At 36.9% G+C, this 22500-nt stretch overlaps 1 protein-coding gene across 6 annotated transcripts in view; it reads left to right on the top strand.

Annotated features, from left to right (window-relative positions):
- Positions 1-22500, top strand: part of LOC144980510 (uncharacterized) — a 122113-nt gene that overhangs the window by 1681 nt on the left and 97932 nt on the right. The window lies entirely within an intron of this gene.

Here is a 22500-nt window from a genome sequence, read left to right as displayed (position 1 = left end):
CTCTATCTATCTATCTCTCCCACTCTCTCTCTCTCTTTCTCTCCTCTGTCCACACAGTAGTGATTGGGTAGCAGGACTGCTTAGATCTTACGGAAAGTACTTTACAAAAGGCTAATTAATGTACTATCAAACAGGAAATTGCTTTTGTGTTATACCAGTAAATAAACCACATTGTCGCACCTCCTCTCATCCCAACTTAAAGTGTTTAATAAATGAGTACCTATCTGGCCTATAAAAGCAGCAGCTTCTATGGTCTCACTTACTCCTCTTTCGTGTTTCCTAACTCACTCAATCCTAGAGACTTTTTCTACTTTTCAAAGTTGGAAAAAAATGTATAAAAAATGAGCATGCATCTACATAGATATTATTATTCAACTATCATAAACATACAAAAACTAAAAACATTAGCTTTGATTCTACGCCTATAAATTGTCTCAGAAAAATGTAATAAATAGGCATGGGGTAAAAGTAACCAGGATTAACTACGGATATAGTCGGTGTTAGGGTTGGGTGAGCTAAACACATAAGGTCGACAGTAAGAAGCGCCAGTGACTTCTGTCTTCTGGCAGCTTCCGGACCTCACCCTAGGTCCAACCGAATTATTTCATCTCTCGATCTCTTTCCACCGATCTTCCCCCAAGTCTCCAGTGTGGTCTTCCCTACTATTATTGCGGCTTGTGGTCTTTTGGGACGACACTCGCTTTTGGATCGGAAGGTCATGGGTTCGAGGCTCGCTCGGCGCATAGTTGAGTTCTTGGAAAAGGCTCTTTATTCACATTCTACTCTCACCGTAGTTAGGTGTAAAATGAGTACAGGGCCGTCAACATCGTTGTCTCTGTCGGAAAAATTGTAATATCGCCTAATAGGCGTCAATTCTCATTCTACATGTTACTTGTTGCTGTTGGCCAGGGGCGCTTTGTGCACATTTAATGGAAATTGTGCTATATAAAAGCTCTAGGTTTGTTTTTTTGTTTTTTTTTTGTACCCTGCGGTGTGTCTATCTGAGCGCTGTTTTTTTTTTTTTTTTTGTTTGTTTTTTTTTTTTTTTTGTTTTTTTTTTTTTTGTTTTTTTTTTTTTTTTTTTTTGGGGGGGGGGGGGGGGGGGGGGATTGCTCCTCCTTCATCCGACAAACATGGCCAATCCTTCTCCATCTTCTATATTATGGTCTCGCACTACTCTATTATTATGATGGGCTGGCCAGGCGGAGAATTCGCTGCCGCATTCACGTACAGTCGCGAACCCGCCCGATAGCCTCGTCAAAACGCTTGACCAAAGATGCTCTGCGGTTTTAGGTTCTTGTCTTCATCGCATACGTTAACAAATTAAGAAATTAAGGAGCAGGCACTGGTGTAAGATAAAAAACTGAACAAGTGTGTATGAAAGGTGCTAGACAAAGCAAGACAGAAAAATACAAGAAAAAAAAAACCGTCCCAAAAAATCAGTCGATCTCGACTAGGGATCGAACCTCAGAGCTTCTGTTTACCGGTCATACATTAAACAGCGTTTTATCCGTTGAAAAATGTTGATACCGCCAGAAGGTGCAGTTTCTTGGACATCTTGTTAACTGCTGCTAATTGCTTGAATGAGACGGTCCTTTTATAGAAGGAAAGAAATTGACGTCATTCAGCTCTTTGTTAATATTTTTAGGCAGCTATTTTTTTTTCTTTGGAGTAGTTCTCACAAAGTTCGATCAACCTATAAGTGTTCACGATTACACATAGTTTTTGTGTGTTGGTACCGTTCATATGGCTGACGGGTATTGCGAGTATTTTACATAGCACCACTGAAACATTTTTATCACATTTAGTGGATGCTGCGTATTGCAAAACCTTATATTTTTCTTTCTTGTCGAAACCTCTCAAATTTGAGACTTGCAAAGTTCCAGGTTTAAGAGACCTTGCCAAGATTAGCTATAATTTTAATCGATCGATGTTTGAAGGACGACTTTTCTGACCAAAATCGTATATACATGCTTAAAATGGGTTAAAACAAAATCTATTCTTTAACTCTCTCCTTAGCGCGAATTGGAAAATCGTCACATTTGTTGCGATGCAACCGTCACTTTTTTCATCCAGATTTCATATCTTTTTGCTACAGCTATAAAAACTTGACATTCTGAAATAGAGCTCATGTTGTCGAACAATATTATGTATGTAATGTTCTGGTTTGTTTGCTGTTTGAGTAACAAATGTCTGTTTTTTGTGTTGGGTGGGTGTGAAGTTTTGGGGAAAATTATGAAAGTGGCTGGTAAGGAGAGGGTTAAAAAGAAATAAGATCGCGGGTCAAATTGTGTTTTCTGCTGTTTTCAGCCCATGTTAAATTTTTGCCAATGGGACCACGGAATTAGCCGGTTTGAGAGTTTTTTCCAAGATAAGGGTCATTTACATCTATCGGTATTACTTGAAGGACGAGTTTTCTGGCCAAATTTTTTTAATGTGTTTTTTCCAGGGTATGGCAGCGTATTAGCCATACAATTAAAAAAAAGACGAATGCCAATTCGTAAAAAAACTTTATTTCTCCACAAATATTGGGGGAAGGGGGGGGGGGTCTCTAATAAATCAGGATTCGGAAGACAACAAAAAAGGCCGTTAAAATGTTAGTGGCTCAATCTGTCATGCGTTTATTTTTAGGTTTGATAACCCAAATCGTAATGGTTTTTTTAATTTTAAAAATAAATGAAATAGTCTCACACTAACGTAACAAACATGGTTAGGCAGGCTGATATTTGGGAAGATTTTCTTTTTTCTTTTCTATTTCTTTCCCCTCTGTCTGATAGGAAGGCAGAGTGGGCGAGTGGTTAAGGCATTGCACTGTGGCCCGGGAGGTCTTGTTGGGCTCGAGCCCCGCTTCAGGCACTTTCGTTGTTATCCTTGTGCAAGATAATTACGCCCCCCCCCCCCCCATCCCATTTTGCTCACTTTGTGTGATTCCTGTGGACGTCAGACATCATGTTTGATGGATTATCTATCGTCCTTCATGGAATGCCTTTTCGACGGGATCTAATCAACTCGTTGCGAAAGGGCGTAATTTGTGTGTATGTGTGTCTGATACTGTTAACTTATTTGCAGGTCTAATAAGGGCTAACATACACTGGAGACCGACTCCGACGACCCGGCACTGCCGTCCTCTGCCGTCTTCCGGATAAAGACGTTGGACAAAATACTAATAATAAAGAGAAGAGCCGCTGGACCTACCCATACCACGCTCGAAAAAAAAAACGACAGAGGACGTCGGGTGCTTGGTATGGGTAGGTTCAGCGGCTCTTATCTTTATTCTTAGTATTTTGTCCGTGCCCGACGTCTTTATCCGGAAGACGGCAGAGGACGGTAGTGCCGGGTCGTCGGAGTCACTTCTCCGGTGTGGGTTAGCCCGAACCCAATTTGTTAAGAGCTCATAAATTGTGTTGTGGAAATACTATTTTAAACCAAATGTAAAATATTGTCAATTGCAACAAAGTTAAATCAAGCCCAAAATTGAGTTCTTATATCAGACCTGCATATATGTGCACTTTGGCTTTGTGTATGTGTGTGTGTGTGTTTGTGTGTGTATTTGCGTGTATTTTTGTGTGTGTGAACAAAGTTTCAAATAGTTCAAGATCTAGAAATAATCCGCCAATTAATGAACCAAATTAAACTAATTTTCACTAAATCTGAACAGATAATTAACGGTGTTAGCAAAACCAATGCGTCATGGATTTAAAATAAAGCTAATATTTTATTTTTGATTAATTTAAATTGAAGTCTAGAAATTACTCTAAATTAGGTTCTACCCGCGCGATCCTTATTGATTTAATTTTGTTGATTAATTATATTTCGTAACGTAAGATTATAAAGTGAAAACTGAAGTCACCTCCCCTGACCTTATCGCATGCCCCTGACCCGAGGAAGCCATAGAGGAATCACATGATAGATGGTTTTGCAGTAAAAGACATTCATCCAGATCTGTCCTCAGTGACGTCAGCTCACTTTGTCTCATCCTTCTGACCGAGGTGACCGTAGAGGAGTCATGGGGGTAACAAGAAATGAAGTGAGTAGGAAAGTGCGAAAAGATAACAGAGAATAAATACTTCGCGGCGGCGATGGGGGCTCGAACCCGAGACCTTACTGGTACGACAACTCCGCCCGACCGGGGAGATCGTGACTCTACTGTGTATGAGCTATCCACGATCCCCCCAAAAAGTCGCTTCAAGCCCTAGTCTAATTCGAGCCTTCTCTCCCCGACTTCTTGAGGTCCCGGGTTCAACCGTGGCCTTCGTAAAGTTATGGCCTGACACTGACCAAAAAATGACGTCAAAATGCCAGTATTTTGCCACAAAAGAAAACAAATCGTGAGTTGTATTCAACAGTTCAACCAATGAAATAACCTGTTTCCTTGAGTTCTACTAACAACAACTCACTAAACGCTTCTTCTTCTAGGTTCCATGCCTGGTCCAGGCTTCGGATACTGCATGAATTATCTCTCTCCATTCCTCCCTGTCTCTTGCTTTTTCAAACAGCTCTTGGATTGTTAGGTTGGTGAAGCCCTTCAGTTGGTCTATGAGTGTTTTTCTTTGTCTCCCCGGGCGCGTTTACCAGGTATTTTTCCACAACTTGCCAGGTATTCATTCTTATCTTTCCTTACTATGTGTCCGAAAAAGGATAGTTGTCGATCCACTATTAAGGGCATTAGTTTCCTTTGTTGGTATGTTTGTTTTAGCACTTCTTCGTTCGTTTTGTGTGCGGTATACGATATTCTCTGCATCCTTCTCAAGCACCACATTTCAAAAGCTTCAATGTTCTTTTGTGTTTCTGCATTTGTAGTCCAGCTTTCGCATCCGTATAACAAGATTGGCCACACGTAGCACTTCAAGACTCGGAATCTAATCCCGAACGACATCTGTTTGTCATCACTAAACGCTACACAAACCTAAAAAATGACGTCAAACTACCAGTCCTAGAGGGTTCTAGTGTCAGGCTATATGTTAACCATGGCTACGCTAGAACCATGTAGGACTTATAGTTTGACGTCATGTTTTAGGTTTGTTCAGCGTCACAATTTGTTTTCTTTTGTGGCTAAAGACTTGTCTTTTGACGTCATTCCTTGGCCAATGTGAATTGTATTCAATAGTTCAACCACTGGAATTACTTGTTTCCTTTAGCTCTACTAACGATAACTCACTAGACGCAGCACAAACCTAAAACATGACATCAAACTATAAGTCCTAGAGGATTAAAGTGTCAGGCTATAGATAGTTCGAAGATGACGTCACTCATGTCTTTGTTTTTTGCCATCCGTGTTTATGATTAATGCTCACTGAACAGTATTAACCTGACTATAAACGTTCATGGATACACACAGTTTTGTGTGTTGGTCCGTTATACTTCCGGATGGCAATGTTATGAGCTTCTTAGCCAAGCGCATACTATCTAAATGTTAACGATGGCTACGATCTTTCCCCGTTGACGTCAGAAACCAGACAAATGCCATAATCGAGTTTGATATGAGAAAGATAATTGGAATCAGTCTGACAAAAAAAAAAAAGACATTAACAGATGAGACGTACGTGTGGCTATTTGTGATTTGTCGTCACTAAACCGTATAGATAGTTCGAAGATGACGTCACTCATGACTTTGTTATTGTTTTTTGCCATCAGCGTTTATGAGTAATTCTCACTAAACTGTATTAAGCAGACTACAAACCTTCAAGGTTACACACAGTTTTGTGTGTTGGCTAGTTTTACTTCCGGATGGCAATGTTGTGAACTTCTTAGCCAAGTGCATACTGTCTATAGCCATCGTTAACTTATAGCCTGCCACTGGCCAAAAAATGACGTCAAATTGCCAGTCTTTTGCCACGAAAGAAAACAAATCGTGAGTTGTATTCAATAGTTCAACCAATGAAATAACTTGTTTCCTTGTTTTCTACTAACGACAACTCACTAGACGCTACACAAACCTAAAGAATGACGTCAAACTGCCAGTCCTAGAGTGTTCTCGTGCCATGGCTACATTAGCATGGCCATGTTGCCAAAGCTTAAATTAAAGTAGGGTAGAGAAGTCATAACGTCACACCTTCTTCTCTCCGGGTTCCAAACGCCTTGAAAGTGAATAATATGTAACCAGGACTAACAATGAAAATGCTACGAGTACTTCGCGAAGTCTCAGATTTGAGAGTGAAGTGTTTGCCAAGATGAGGGTAATTTAAAGCGATCGATATTTGAAGGGCGAATTTTCTGGCCAAATTTTCAAATATGGGTTTTCCAGAGTATGGCAGCAGCAGCTTCTAATGGTGCTCATATTATGACGGTCGACCCAATCCGCAAATTCTTTACCGTACTCAAGCACCGTCTCAAACGGTAGCCATCGTTAACTTATAGCCTGACACTGACAAAAGGAATGACGTCAAAATGCCAGTCTTTGGCCACAAAAAAAAAAAAACAAATCATGAGTTGTATTCAATCGTTCAACCAATGGGACAGCTTGTTTCCATGAGCACTACTAACGACAACTCACTAGGCGGTGCAAAAACCAAATAATGACGTCAAAATGCCAGTCTTTTTGGGTTTCAGTGTCAGGCTATAACTTAACGATGGCTACGCGCAAACCTGCCCGAAAGCTTTGTCACAACACATAGTTCAACTAGATGCTCTGCGGTTTCGGGTTCGTTCCTACATCGGGTACATGTTGAACAACAGGTGGAAAGTCCCCATTGATGAAGCGATTTTGCCGTTAGGCAGGTTCTCGACCGAAGATGATTCGCAACTACCAATTGTCTCCTCTTACTGGTGAAGAAGCCTGGCAACTTCTCGCCTAGTTTCGAGGAGTGTATGTCCGTAGCTATCGTTAAGTTTTAGCCTGACACTGAAACCCAAAAAGACTGGCATTTTGACGTCATTATTTGATGTTTGTACCGATTAGTGAGTTGTCGTTATTAGTGCTCATGGAAACAAGTGGCCCATTGGTTGAACTATTGAATACAACTCACGATTAGTTTTCTTTTGTGGCCAAAGACTTGCGTTAAATTATTACCTATAATTTATTACCTTTTGAAAGAGAAATCACAAAAACTATTTTTTTTCTAAATGATCTTTTACCTTTCCTGTCACGGATTCTTTTGAACTTGCTAACTACCTATACAAGGAACTGTCAGACCCGACGTACACCTATTTACAGGTCTGATAACCCAATTCCTTATGGGCTCAATGTTGTATTGTAAATCTAAAAAAATGACGCAAAATATTGTCCATTACAGCAATGTTTAACTAGGCCCATTAGTGGGTTCGGATGTCAGACATGCATATATGTAAATGGATATTGTCGCTATATATATTACCCATTACAGGGTTTATCAGACCTGCAAACAAATGCACGTCGGAGCAAGACATTTTAGTCGTTTACTTTCTTATTTATTAAATGATTTTGAGGATTTGCAAGGATATGAAAGTGATAATTATATACAATAGTCTGATGTCACGTAGCCCAGCCATCGTGGTTCTAAACAAAGAAAATCGGTACTTATTATTCTTCATGCTGGCTAGAACTTTTCATATGTCTTGTGATCAGAATGGTGTGTAAAAGTCAAAACATGATCAGATTTTTATAATGTTTATTTTCCTCTGGATACGCTTTTGAGCTCGTCGGAGAAATATTTCATAAGCGCGTCCGCCATTGTTCCGATAGTTTAGAGCCAGTTACTAAGTCATAATGCGTCATTACGAGGGAAGTGACATCACGACTGTTGAAGCGTATTAGTTAGCAGGCGATGGGAAAGGTAAAAATAGGAAAAGTGTACATGTAAACGTCCCTCGGCTATTTCAGTTGAGTGGTTAATCTCACTTAGTTTTCTTGCATTTTTCATTCTTGCTTTATCTGGCCGTAGCCATCGTTGACTTATAGAGAGAATGAAGTTATCGTCACTCATGTCTTTGTTATTGTTGTTTGCCATCCGCGTTAATGAGTAATTCTCACTAAACTGTATTAATCAGACTATAAACGTTAAAGGTTACACATAGTCATAGTTTTGTGTGTTGGTCCTTTATTCTTCCGGATGACAATGTTGTGAGCTTCTTAACCAAGCGCATACTATCTATAGACTGACACCGTGGCCTTCGTAAAGTTATGGCCTGACACTGACCAAAAAATGACGTCAAAATGCCAGTCTTTTGCCACAAAAGAAAACAAATCAATAGTTCAACCAATGAAATAACTTGTTTCCCTGAGCTCTACTAACGACAACTCACTAGACGGCGCAATAACCAAATAATGACGTCAAACTGCCAGTCCTTTTCGATTTCAGTGTCGGGCTATAGATAGTTCGAAGATGACGTCATTCAGGTCTTTGTTATTGTTTTTTGCCATCCGCGTTTATGAGTAATGCTCACTGAACTGCATTAACCCGACGATAAACGTTCATGGATACACACAGTTTTGAGCGTTGGTCCGTTATACTTTCGGGTGGCAATGTTATGAACTCCTTGGCCAAACGCATTCTATCTATAGACTGACACTGACCAAAAAATAATATGTCAAAAGACAATTCTTTGTCCGCAAAGGAAAACAATTCGTGAGTTGTATTCAATAGTTTAACCAATGGAAATAGCCTACTTCTTTCCTTGAGCTCTACTGACGACAAATCACTAGACACTGCACAAACATTAAAAATGACGTCAAACTGTAATCCCCTAGAGGGTTCTCGTGTCAGGCAATATGTTAACTATGGCTACGATCTGGCCATAGCCATCGTTAACATATAGATAGTTCGAAGATGACGTCACTCAGGTCTTTGTTATTCTTTTTTGCCATCCGCATTTATGAGTAATGCTCATTGAACTGTATTAATCTGACTATAAACGGTCATGGATACACACAATTTTGTGTGTTGGTCCGTTATACTTCCGGATGGCAATGTTATGAGCTTCTTAGCCAAGCGCATACTATCTATAGCCTGACACTCTAGGACTGGCAATTTGACGCCATTTTTTTTTAGGTTTTTGTAGCGTCTAGTGAGTTGTCTTCAAGGAAGTTATTTCATTGGTTGAACTATTGAATACAACTCACGATTTGTTTTCTTTTGTGGCAAAAGACTGGCAATTTGACGTCATTTTTTGGTCAGTGTCAGGCTATAGATAGTATGAGCTTGGCTAAGAAGCTCATAACATTGCCATCCGGAAGTATAACGGTCCAACACACAAAACTCTGTGTAACCTTGAACATTTATGGTCTGGTTAATACAGTTCAGTGAGCATTACTCATAAACGCGGATGACAAAAAAAAATAACAATAACAAAGACCTGAGTGACGTCATCTTCGAACTATCTATAACTTTACGATATCTACGATCCGGCCTACACGCTAATTCAGATTGTTATCTTACAAAGATGTGATTCTTTGACATGTTCATGACAAGATATGTGCGAGAATGAATTTGAATTAAATAATTTAAAAAAAATGAAATTTAAGTGTGTGTAATGTTTTGTTAATTTCTGTTCAATCCAATTTAATACTCTGCATATCACGATAGGTGATTGACGTCAAATGGAAGATGAGTGCTCAAAATGTATTTTAGGAAGCAAAAAAAGTGACTCTGCATCCAACAGCATTCATTTATCATGCTATCACATCTCATGTTGATGACAAGGATTGCGATTATTGCGATAACACTGGCTATCCCATGTGCATACATTAAATGAGTTAAATTCATAGGCGACTGTTTATTAGATTTAGCTTTTAACTTCAGCATTGAATTTGAGCATTTATATATCGCAATATCCACTAAACGTGCTCAAAGCGTTTTACAAGCGGTCACTAAATGACATCAACACTTAACTTGCAGGACGACACGATGCTTGTAAGACGAATTAACATTTCTTTTCCGACAGCCACGAGGCTGTGAAAAGCCAGGTACTCATTTTAGTCTTTGGTAAGTAAGGTGAGAGAGTGGGAGTGAAAAGTCTTTTTGAAGGACTCAACTTTGCGCCGCCGCTCAGGGCGTGATTCAAAACTGAGACCTACCAGTCTGAAGGCGAGTTTCATACCACTCGACCACATTATCGCCGCACACAAAACACACATGTGAGAGCGTAGCCATCGTTAACTTATAGATAGTATGCGCATGACTATCAAGCTCATATAATTGCCATCCGGAAATATAACGGACCAACACACAAAACTGTGTGTATCCATGAACGTTTAAAGTCGGGTTAAAACAGTTCAGTGAGCATAACTCATAAACGCGGATGGCAAAAAACAATAACAAAGACCTGAGTGACGTCATTGTCGAACTATCTATAGCCTGACACTCACCAAAAATGACGTCAAAATGCCAGTCTTTTGCCACAAAAGAAAACAAATCGTGAGTTGTATTCAATATAGGTCAGCAATTGGGACTACTTGTTTCCATGAGCACTACTAACGACAACTCACAAGGCGGTGCAAAAACCAAATAATGACGTCAAAATGCCAGTCTTTTTGGGTTTCAGTGTCAGGCTATAAGTTAACGATAGCTACGGTTAGAGTCAATGAGTCACATAACAAGGACAGCTTAATTGCACCCAATAGATAGCCAGCGCTTGGCTAATATGTTCACAACATTGCCACCCGGAAGTATAACGGACCACCACACAAAACTCTGTGTAACCATGAACTTTTATAGTCCGGATAATACAGTTCAGTGAGAATTACTCATCAACGCGGATGGCAAAAAACAATAACAAAGACATGAGTGACGTCATCTTCGAACCATCTATAGATTAGTTGGTAGAGCACTCACGTAACACGCAAAGTGACTAAGATCCCGGGTGCAGTTGAGATTATTTTTTTTCTTCTGACACTGTGCACCCAGCTTTGATTGGGTAGCTGAGTCTCTTAGCTCTGGCGGAAAGTACTTTGCGATAGACTAGCGTCTGTCCTATTCAAAGGGTAGCATGCTATTGTCGGTTTCAAGCTATAGAAACCGGGGTAGACTCCAGCTCCATGAGCCTAATGGATTTGAAGGACGACTTCATTTAAATTCAATGCATGCTAAACGATTCATTTGTGATCGTTATCAAATTTGACAGTATACGCCATGTCTGGTAATGCCCCTGCATATCTTGAGAGAATATCAAGGGAGATAACAGAATTAATCTTTTCAGAAATCTTCAAAAATCCAATTATAATTGCATTTTATATCGATGCCATCCGTTGAAGCAAAATATTTACAACTTCCGCTAGCCAAATTAAATATATCAACACACAAAACAATGTATAGATAGAATGAAGTTGACGTCACTCGGGTCTTTGTTATTGTTTTTTGCCATTCACGTTGATGAGTAATACTCACTAAACCGCATTGTTCAGACTATAAAAGTTCATCATTACACATAGTTTTGTGTGTTGTTCCGTTATACTTCCGAATGAGCTTCATAGCCAAGCGCATTCTGTCTATAAGACAATGTTAAACGTCTGATTGATAGAATATAGTATGAAGATAAAGCAAAGAGCTGAGTGACACTCCTTATATAGATAGAACGAAGTTGACGTCACTCAGGTCTTTGTTATTGCTTTTTGCCATCCGCGTTTATAAGTAATTCTCACTAAACTATATTAACCAGACTATAAACGTTCGTGGTTGCACATAGTTTTGAATGTTGGTCGTTATACTTCCGGGTGACAATGTTGTGAGCTTCTTAACCAAGAGCATATTATTATCTAATGAATGAAGTTGATTTTACTCCGCTAATTCAGTTAGCTGATTAGTTCTCACTTAAATATTTAAATGCTTGACAATTGGATTCAGTAGTCTGATGTCACGCCGCACGGCAACGGCGGCCATCTTGGTTCTAAACAAATATAATCATTACTTTTATTCTTCATGCTGGCTAGAACTTTTCATATGTCTTTAGATCAGAATGTGTAAAAGTCAAAACATGATCAGATTTATGGGTTTTTTTTCATCTGGATATCCTTTATGCTCGCCGGAGAAATATTTCACACAGGCGTCCGCCATTGTTCCGATAGTTTAGAGCCAGTGTTACTAAGTTGCCATGCGTCATTAGGAAGGAAGTGACGATACGACTGTTAAAGAGTATTACTCACAATTTTAACACATTCGATTGAAAATAAAATACATAGCGCCACTCGAATGTCGCGATACAATAGGGAATAAAAGTGTATTTTCAAAATGAATACTGGTTCCAATATCTTTGGAAGTGTCAAATCCAATCCTCCTGAACCTGGTGCAACTGATCTTCTGGTTTCATAGTGATGGAATCTTTTTATTTAGTCTAAATAAATGTTGGTCGTCAATCAAGATCATCCATGCTGCTCGTTCTTATGGATAGTACGAAGTCGACATCATTCAGGTTGTTATTGTTTTTTTTTTGCCATCCGCGTTTATGAGTAATTCTCACTTAACTGTATTAACCAGACTATAAACGTTCAAGGTTACACGTAGTTTTGTGTGTTGGTCCGTTATACATCCGGATGGCAATGTTGTAAGTTTCTTAGCCAAGGGCATACTATTTATAGGTTCATCCTGCCAATAAAATAGCTCTGCCAACTTATGATTTAAGAGAAGGAACGAAATTGATGTCACTCAGCTCTTTTTATTGTTTTTAGACAACCATTTTTAGTGATTAGTTCTCATTAATTATACCAATCAGACTATAAACGTTCAAGTCACATATAGTTTTGTGTGGTTTCATTTTGTATTTTATATCTGGTTGGATAGTTTTCTGTGATGTTGCAGGTGACCAGGCATGTAGAACAAGTAACCATTTTACTTTAACGCATACCGCAGGCAGTTATAGATAGAACGACGATAACTCAGACCTTAGTTATTGTTTTTTTGGGTTGTTTTTTTTTTTTTTTGCCATCCACATTTATGAGTAATTCTCACTAAACTGTGTTAACCAGACTAAAAAGATGATTTAAGGTTACACATAGTTTCGTGTGTTGGTCCGTTATACTTACGGATGGCAATGTTGTCAACTTCTTAGCCAAGCCAAGCGCATACTATCTTTCCTTCGGGATGGCAATGTTGTGAGTTTCTTATCCAAGCTATAGATAGTATGCAGTTGACGTCACTCGTGTCTTTGTTATTGCTTTTTGCCATCCGCCTTTGTGAGTCATTCTCACCAAACTGTATTAACCAGACTATAAACGTTTAAGGTTACACAGTGTTTTGTGTGTTGGTCCGTTATACTTCCGGATGGCAATGTAGTCAGCTTCTTAGCCAAGCGCACACGATCTATACCGTATAGTTTGTTAGCTTAAACACTAACTGCTATTGTTTTCATTCCGACTACAAGAAATGAAGTGAGTAGGAAAGTGCCAAAAGAAAATAGAGAATAAAAATTTCGCGGCGGCGATGGGGTCTCGAACCCGCGATCTTACTGGTACGACAACTCCGCCTGGCCGGGGAGAGCGTGACTCTACCATATGAGCTATCCACGACCCCCCAAAAAGATCGCTTCTAACCCTAGTCTTATTAGAGCCTTCTCTTCCTGACTTCTTGAGGTCACGGGTTCAACATACACACAAACGCTACGAAGTTAGTAGGCCAGTATTTAAGCTTAATAGCCAATATTCTCAACACAAACATGTAACATAGAAACGATTGAGACATTGAGTATGCTCCGGTATTTGGGGTGAATTTTTAATTCAGAAAAGTGAGTGGATCAGGCACTTATGTTGATAACAACAAGAAATGAAGTGAGTAGGAAAGTGCCAGAAGAAAATAGGGAATAAAAATTTCGCGGTGGCGATGGGGCCCGAACACGCGACCTTACTGGTAAGTCAACTTTCATTCGGACTACTGATTATGTTTGCTTGTTGACGAGATGAGCGCCTCAAATATTAAAGCAATCTTTTCTTCTTCTGTTTTTTAAAGGGGAAATCTATTTATTTAATTGAATGTGATGTCACAGCATATCAACATCATTCTATCATGACTCTTTCAATGTTGGTGCTCCCTGATTTATTTTATTATATATTTTTTAAAATCTATCTTTAATTAAGAAATTAAATTCAATTTGAAATTCCACAGATAGTTCATATCTAATACACATCACACATCATTACACATCATCTGTAAACGGTAATACGACATGTGAAACCCAATGAAGAAAATTGAAATTAAAGTCAAAATTATATTATAAAGTGGAAAATGTATGGGGTTTTAAAAATTTATTTATTATATATATATATATATATATATATATATATATATATATATATATTATATATATATATATATATGCATATTCTTTAGATCTAGACTCACTAAGCTGAGTGGAGACATCTATTTAAACCCGAGCATTCTAAGCTTGCTTACAAAAAAGATGAAGATAAAAAGGCGTCGGATGGAAACAGAAAAAAAAATAATGGACGTTTTGGGCACAAATCATTTGTCTGCAAAACGATAAACAAAGGAACGCTTAACCATCTCCTTACCACCCATAGGAAAATCGTCACATTCGTTACGATGCAGCCAACCATTTTCTTTTTCTGATTTCTTTTTCTATAGTTATAGCTATAAAAATTCGACACTGTGTTGCAGAGCTCAATTTTCTGAACAAAATATAGAATACACTCGTTGTTAAACTTTTTTAAAAAAATCTATACGAGTATGCGGTTTAGAGTAAAATTCTAAAAATAGCTGGTAAAGACAGAGTTAAAACGTTTTCAACGTTCCTTTGTTTATTGTTTAGCTTGCGAAAAGGTTTGTACCCGAAACGTTCATATTTCTACTGTTTCCATCTGAAGCCTTTTATATGTTTGCCTTTTTGTAAGACTTTTTTTTTTTGACGATTCCAGGCTTCGGGCTGCGCAAATGATCTGAAGCGTTTAGCTTATATTCCAAGTTTAATCATCTGCTCCACAAAGATATAATACTGGTTTGAAACGATTGGTCACCATTGAATATTTTAACTGTCAGACCCGACGTGCACTTATTTACAGGTCTGATAACACCAATTCCTTATGGGCTCATTGTTGTAATGGAAATCTCACAAGGTACGCAAAAAAATTGTCCATGATGTCCAGCCGTAGAGATGCTGCCGTTTGAAAAAACAAAAAAACAAAAAAAAAAACAAAAAAAAAAAACAAAAAAACCACAGTATATGAAATGTTAACCAATTAGCAAATACAGTGTTCTTTAATAAAACGGCAGAGTGTTCTTTTCTGTTATACTATCTACTGATAGGCGAGAAATCATCAAAAACATTTTATTACACAAGAATAAATAGATAAATGAGTGGAAAACTAAATAAATAAATATAAAAACATAAATGCATAATTAAATAGATAAATGCATAATAAGGCAAATAGATTAATAAGAAATAGGAAATATATAATAAATAGATAATTAAATAAATACATAATTAAATGAATAAAGAAATATACATTTTTGATAAAATAATAAATAACTACATCATTAAATAAATAGATAAACAAATGAACAAATAAAAATAAATAGATACATAAATAATTAAAAACATAATCGAATAAATATATAACTAAATAACTAAATACATACATATATATATATATATATATATATATATATATATATATATATATATATATATATATATATAAGAATCTCCAAGACATTAATAATTGTTTATCGCTCTATCACTTTCCTTTCTGGCAATTTTTACAGCACAATTAATTATAAAACCAAGAGTAAATTTCTGAGAGAAAAAAAAACAATTTGTTCAAATCAGCTTGGGTGACTGGAAAGAGCATGAAAAGCCTTTAAGTCGCGGATATTTTTCTCAAATTCCTTACGCTTTCTATTGAAATAAATGAGGCTAATGCAAGATAAATGAATTCAGGGAAATTCCGAGGGGGTATCGTTGAATTTACTGTTGTCTTTCTTCAATGTTTTAATTCAATGCATTTTCTATAGAGGAAGATTGAAGACTATTTAAAACGGTATTTATCGCCATTTTAAAGGACTGTTTCACTTTCCTCTTCTTGTTCTTGTTCTTCTATTTCTTCTAGTTCTTGTTCTTGTTCTCCTTCTTCTTGTTCTTCTACTAGTTCTTGCTCTTCTACTTCTTCTCTTGTTGTTGTTGTTGTTGTTGTTGTTGTTGTTTTTTCTTCTTCTTCTTCTTCTTCTTCTTCTTCTTTTCTTCTTCTCTTCTTCTTCTTCTTCTTTCTTCTTCTTCTTCTTCTTCTTCTTCTTCTCTCTCCTCCTCTTCTTCTTCTTCTTCTTCTTCTTCTTCTCTTCTTCTTCTTCTTCTTCTTCTTCTTCTTCTTCTTCTTCTTCTTCTCTTCTTCTTCTTCTTCTTCTTCCTTCTTCTTCTTTCTTCTTCTTTCTTCTTCTTCTTCTTCTTCTTCTTCTTCTTCTTCTTTCTTCTTCTTCTTCTTCTTCTTCTTCTCTCTCCTCCTCTTCTTCTTCTTCTTCTCTTCTTCTTCTTCTTCTTCTTCTTCTTCTTCTTCTTCTCTTCTTCTTCTTCTTCTTCTTCTTCTTCTTCTTCTTCTTCTTCTTCTTCTTCTTCTTCTTCTTCTTCTTCTTCTTCTTCTTCTTCTTCTTCTTCTTCTTCTCTTTCTTTTCTACTCCTTGATTTTCACTTGACTTAATGCTTATTATCTTTTGGTTTTTTAGATCCTTCATGATTCTGTTCTTTGTCACTTTCTCTTTTCATCATTCTTCTCTTCTATTCTCTTAGTCTCTTCTCTTTTGTCTTATACTCTTTCTCTCTTCTTCTTCTCTTTTCTTCTCTTCTCTCTTTCTTCTTCTCTTCTTTTTTTTCTTCTTCTCTTTTTTTTCTTCTTTTTTTTTTTTTCTTCTTCTCTTCTTCTTTCTTCTTCTTTCTTCTTTCCTCTCTGTCCTTCCCATATTTCATGTATTCCCAAAATTATTTTGCGGAACATTGACATATCTATAGTATCTGTGGTTTGAAGAGGTCAGAACGTGAACTGAGTCTAGTTTGAAGCACGTTTCAATCAGTGGATTACACAAAAAAAAGTATCAACGATAGACTAAAAGTACCCAGGAAGACGTAAAAAAAAAATATGATCGAAGAAAAAAAATATGGTAAGATTTGGATTTGAAGCTATAGAAGGAACGTAGTTGACGTCACTCATCTCTTAAGCATTATTTTTAAACAACCTATTAATGCTTAGTTCGTACTAAATTATATATCAATCAGACTATGAACGTTAAAATTTACATATAATTTTGTGTGTTGGCATTGTAATGTGGCTGGCGGATGTTGTGAGTATTTTACCTAAACGCATAAAATCAATTGAGTGAATGCATTATATTTGCCAAATTGAGTCCCCTTGATTGGTAGACGAAAATGGGACTGGTATATCAATGTTGTGACTTCTCACCTAAATAAATGCTGGCCGTCAACATAAATCATCTATCCTCGCTCTTTCACGCCCGTTTAACTATCTGCCAATATATCCTGCTACTAAAATAGAGTGATGACACCTTATGATTCAATATGTAACCTTTTCATTATCATTCCTCTGGAGGACTGATTACAAACGTCCAAGTAGTCTTGAACCTGAAGAGACACATGACGATGAAACTCATCATTGACTTACTTGACTGATGCCCCTTGGCTCCTGGTGCCCCAACAGCACTCTTCCATCTTCTTCCATCCTTGGCATAGACCTTTGTCTCATTCCTGGAGACGCACACATTTTTGTGAAGGCTTCTCCAAATCTGTTTTGGACGACCCCGTTTCGTCTTGCCCAATGGGTATGTCATAACCGTCGCCATCGTTAACTTATAGATAGTGTGCGCTTGGCGAAGAAGCTCAAAACATTGCCATCCGGAAGTATAACGGACAAACACACAAAACTATGTGTAACCTTGGTCGTTTATAGTCAGATTAATACAGTTTAGTGAGCATTACACATAAACGCGGATGGCAAAAACAATGACAAAGACCTGAGTACGTCATCTTCGAACTATCTATAGATAGTATGCACTTGGCTAAGAAGCTCATAACATTGCCATCCGGAAGTATAACGGACCAACATACAAAACTCTGTGTAACCATGAATTTTTATAGTCTGGTTAATACAGTTCAGTGAGAATAACTCACAAACGCGGATAGCAAAATATAATAACAAAGGCTTGAGTGACGTCATCTTCGTTCTAAATATAGCCTGACACTGGAACCCAATGGGACTTTTAAATTGACGTCATTTTTTTAGGTTTGTGCACCGTCTAGTGAGTTGTCGTTAGTTGTGCTCAAGGAAACAAGTGGTCCCATTGATTGATCAATTGAATACAACTCACGATTTGTTTTCTTTTGTGGCCAAAGGCTTGTCTTTCAACGTCATCTTTTGGCTTGTGTCAGGCGAAAGATAGTATGCGCTTGGCCAAGAAACTCACAATATTGCCGTCCGGAGGTATAACGGACCAACACACAAAAATGTGCGTAAGCTTGATCCTTTATAGTCTATTTAATAGAGTTTAGTAATAATTACTCATAAACGCGGATGGCAAAAACCAATAACTAAGACTTGAGTGACGTCAACTTCGAATGATCTCTAAGTTACGATGACTACGATATAACCAAGCTTATCATTAAAAACAAAACAAAAACACAAGACCGAGTCAGATAAGAGATGACCTACATTCCGTGCCATGCTAATTTCACAAATAATTGTCCCCCTCCCCTTTTGATTACGATGAATTACGCTCACCCTTCACGATCAAGGTGGTGGCGGGAATGACAGTGGGAAAAGGCCGAAAAGTCACAGAGATTATAACAGAAACGCGACGATTACCATAATGATCGCTGGATGATAAGCTAGGATTTGCCTGCTGGAGATTGTTGCTGAAAAAGTATAGGACATTCGTAGTTCGTTGTGCGGCTATGTGGTCTAGTGTGGCATGACACTCGCTTTAGGATCAGAGGGTCTTGGAGTTTGAGCCTCGCTCGCGTACAGTTCAGTTGAATTAAGAAAACGGCGTGATGCAGTCAATTTGATTAATTAATGATTTTGTTAGAATTAGAGTGAGTGCACCATGAACTTGATGAGAATATCAGAAGATGCTAATGATTGACGTACGTATACAGATACTCAGGTTTGACACCCGAACCCACTTATGGGTCGAGTTTAACATTCTTATAATGGACACTCTTTTGTCTTTTTTTTTTGTTGAGATTTCCAGGAATGAGCCCATAAGAAATTGGGTTATCAGACTTGTAAATAAGTGCACGTTGGTATTGATATAATAATAATAATATTATTATTATTATTAATAATAATAATAATAATAAATAATAATAATAATAATAATAATAATAATGATAATGATATATAAATACTATATACTACTACTACTACTATACAATACTACTACTTACTACTACTACTACTACTACTATACTACTACTACTACTAACTACTACTACTACTACTACTACTACTAATATAATAGAATTAATAAATTAATATATAATATATATAAAAAAATATAAATATAATAATGATATGATCTACTACTACTACTAACTACTACTACTACATACTATACTACCTACTACTACTACTACTACTAACTATATACTACTACTACTACTACTACTACTATACTACTACTACTACTATACTCTACTATTTAAATAGTAATAATAATAATAATAATAATAATAATAATAATAATAATAATAATAATGATAATAATAATTGGTGATTACCAGTAATGAATTAATTGTGAGGATTACTGGCTGGTATATCGTTATCACTAGGAAAGTGCCTATGCTTATAATTTAATGAATGTGCTTGCCTGATAACCCAAATTGTTATCTACCCATTATTGTGTTCGCTGAGGCCTCCGATCATTCAGTTGGAAGAGCATTCGACTCACGCGCAAAGATATGGAGATCGATCCTGGTTAAATACATTCGATTTGATTTTTTTTTCTGAATTTCCTTCCCAACACCCCCTGTCCGCCCAGGGATTAGGTTAGGTGGCTAGGTCTGTTAGATTTAGCGGAAAGTTTCTTTGAAGTAGACTACCAAAAGGTAGCAAGTAAGTTTTGTTGTCTGCTTAACGCTGCATAAACCAAGACACACTGCTATCTATCTGGGGTTTTTTTTAAAGTAATGTATTCATGTTTTTATTGTTTTTGTTGTTGGCTGAAGAAGCGTTTTGAGCCCGAAACTATCCCTTTTTTGGTATTTTGTTCTTTGTTGAAATGGTTGTATTTATTTTTGTTAATTACTTCATATGATATCAAATCTTGATACCTTATTATTTCCACTGCGTTAATTCATTGACAAGCTGTCTTAAGTTATAATAACATTGAGCTTTATATAGGGCAATATCCACTAAATGTGCTCAACGCGCTTTAGAAGGGGTCCCTGGTCAACAGCAACATTTAACATGTAGGACGGGGACATGCCGCCTGTTAGGCGATATTACAATTTTTCGGACAAAGACACCGCTGGTAACGGCCATGTACTCATTTTATACTTCAGTACGGTGAGAGAATGTGAATAAAGAGCCTTTTCCAAGGACTCAACTATGCGCGAGGCTCGAACCCACGATCTTAATATCCGAAAGCGAGTGTCATACCACTAGACCACATAGCCGTACACTTTATAATCCCACACATCCATCTCAAGATATGAAAGTGTAGTGGTTGTAGTTATCACTAATCAGTCACTAATCAAGAGGGCTTAATAAGGCAACAAAAGCATTCCCTCTCTCTCAAAAATTACATGAGATTGTGTTACAGATTTCAAGCACCATATGAAAATCACGAGGAATTAATTATCTCCTTACCAGCTCTTTTTAGAATTTCCCCCGAAATTTCACACCCACCCAGCACAAAAAAGACTTTTCTTACTCAAACAAAAAGTAACAATGAGTTCTACAACACAGTGTTTAGTATTTTTGGCTGGAATCAAAGCATGTCTTTGCATTTTGTGATGTTAAGAGAAATCAGAATAAGAAAATTGTCTGTTGCAGCGTAACGAATGTTACGATTTTCCAATGGATGGTAAGGAGAGGGTTAAGGCTGTCAGCCCTGAGATCGAATATCAAAATTATCTCATACACACGGATCGCTATTTTGTATCGATGTCTTTAAATAATAATTTATTTTTAATCTTTTAAAATTCCCATTATTCATCCTATTATATATATATATATATATATAATATATATATATATATATATATATAATATATATATATATATATATAAAGGGATAGAGAATGGGTGAGAAAACAGAGTTAAGGGTTAACATTCTTCCATACAGCCCATTAACCCTCTCCTTACCAACTTTAGGAAAATCGTCACATTCGTTTTTCAAAATTTTTCCTATCAACTTTATTTTGTACATCGTAAAATAAAGAAAATGAACATTTTGCTGTGGAGCATGTTTTGCTAAAGAAATTATTTATCGCAAGAACTTACTGCTATTGTGTTTGAGTGATAAAAAATATATTTTTGTGTTAATTTTGTGTGAAATTTTGGAGAAAATCATGAAAATGGTGGTATGGAGAGAGTTTTAAAAAATGCCAAAGAGCACAGAATTATTGGCAAATCTCAAGATTATGAAACATTATTTTTACAGATTGATTATATACGAGTAACTTGCAATGCAACCCTTTTGGAAATTCTGTCATACTCATATAGATAGTATGCGCTTGGCTAAGAAGCTCATAACATTGCCATCCGGAAGTATAACGGACCAACACACAAAACTGTGTGTATCCATGAACCTTTATAGTCAGGTTAATACAGTGCAGTGAGCATTACTCATAAACGCGGATGGCAAAAAACAACAACAAAGACCTGAGTGACGTCAAAAATGATCGGTCATTTGAAGGTAAAATCGTCATCTGATCACTCAGATTTGTTGCCAGCAGCCTCTTATGGTTTTCACACTACTATGTTACGACGATCGACCCAATCAGCAAAGTCAGGTCCGCATTCGTGCACCGTCGCAAACCCGCCGGGTAGCATCGTCACAACACACCGTTCGACTAGATGCTCTGCCGTCTCAGGTTCTTGCCCACAGCGGGCACATGCTGCCAAATTCATTTTCGCCCAACTATATAAGCTTAATTTAATAACAAGATCGATTTTTCTTTGTTGCAAAAGATTCGTGTCTATCTATGTTAATATCTACAATACAGTAGTGTGGTATTTGAAGTAGATGAATGCTTTTTTGCAATAGTCTTTATTTCTCTGCAAATATTGTGGGGTTTTCCACCAGTGTCTATATATATATATATATATATATATATATATATATATATATATATATATATATATATATATAAAGATTAAGTTAACTTTATCTGATCAGTTTCAATTTAAACACGATTTTATCCATTTCATCACTCAGACATAATACAAACTTGACAAAGTACGTCACGTATTGATATCTGTTACGTAACAAAACGCTGTCATATACTTTTTTATACTTTTGGAAAGTCATGTCGTAAAAAACTATACTTTTCAATTTCTTGTTATTGTTGTTTTTGGTTTTTTTTTTTTTTGTTTTTTGTTTGTTTGTTTTTCTATCTTTTCTTTTTTTTTTTTTG

Source organism: Berghia stephanieae, chromosome 10 (genome assembly GCF_034508935.2).
Source record: "Berghia stephanieae isolate SIO BIC M18660-M18661 chromosome 10, UCSD_Bste_1.3, whole genome shotgun sequence".
Lineage (NCBI taxonomy): Eukaryota > Metazoa > Mollusca > Gastropoda > Nudibranchia > Aeolidiidae > Berghia > Berghia stephanieae.
The sequence above is the reverse complement of the archived record's forward strand: the minus strand, read 5'-3'. Positions and strand labels throughout refer to the sequence as shown.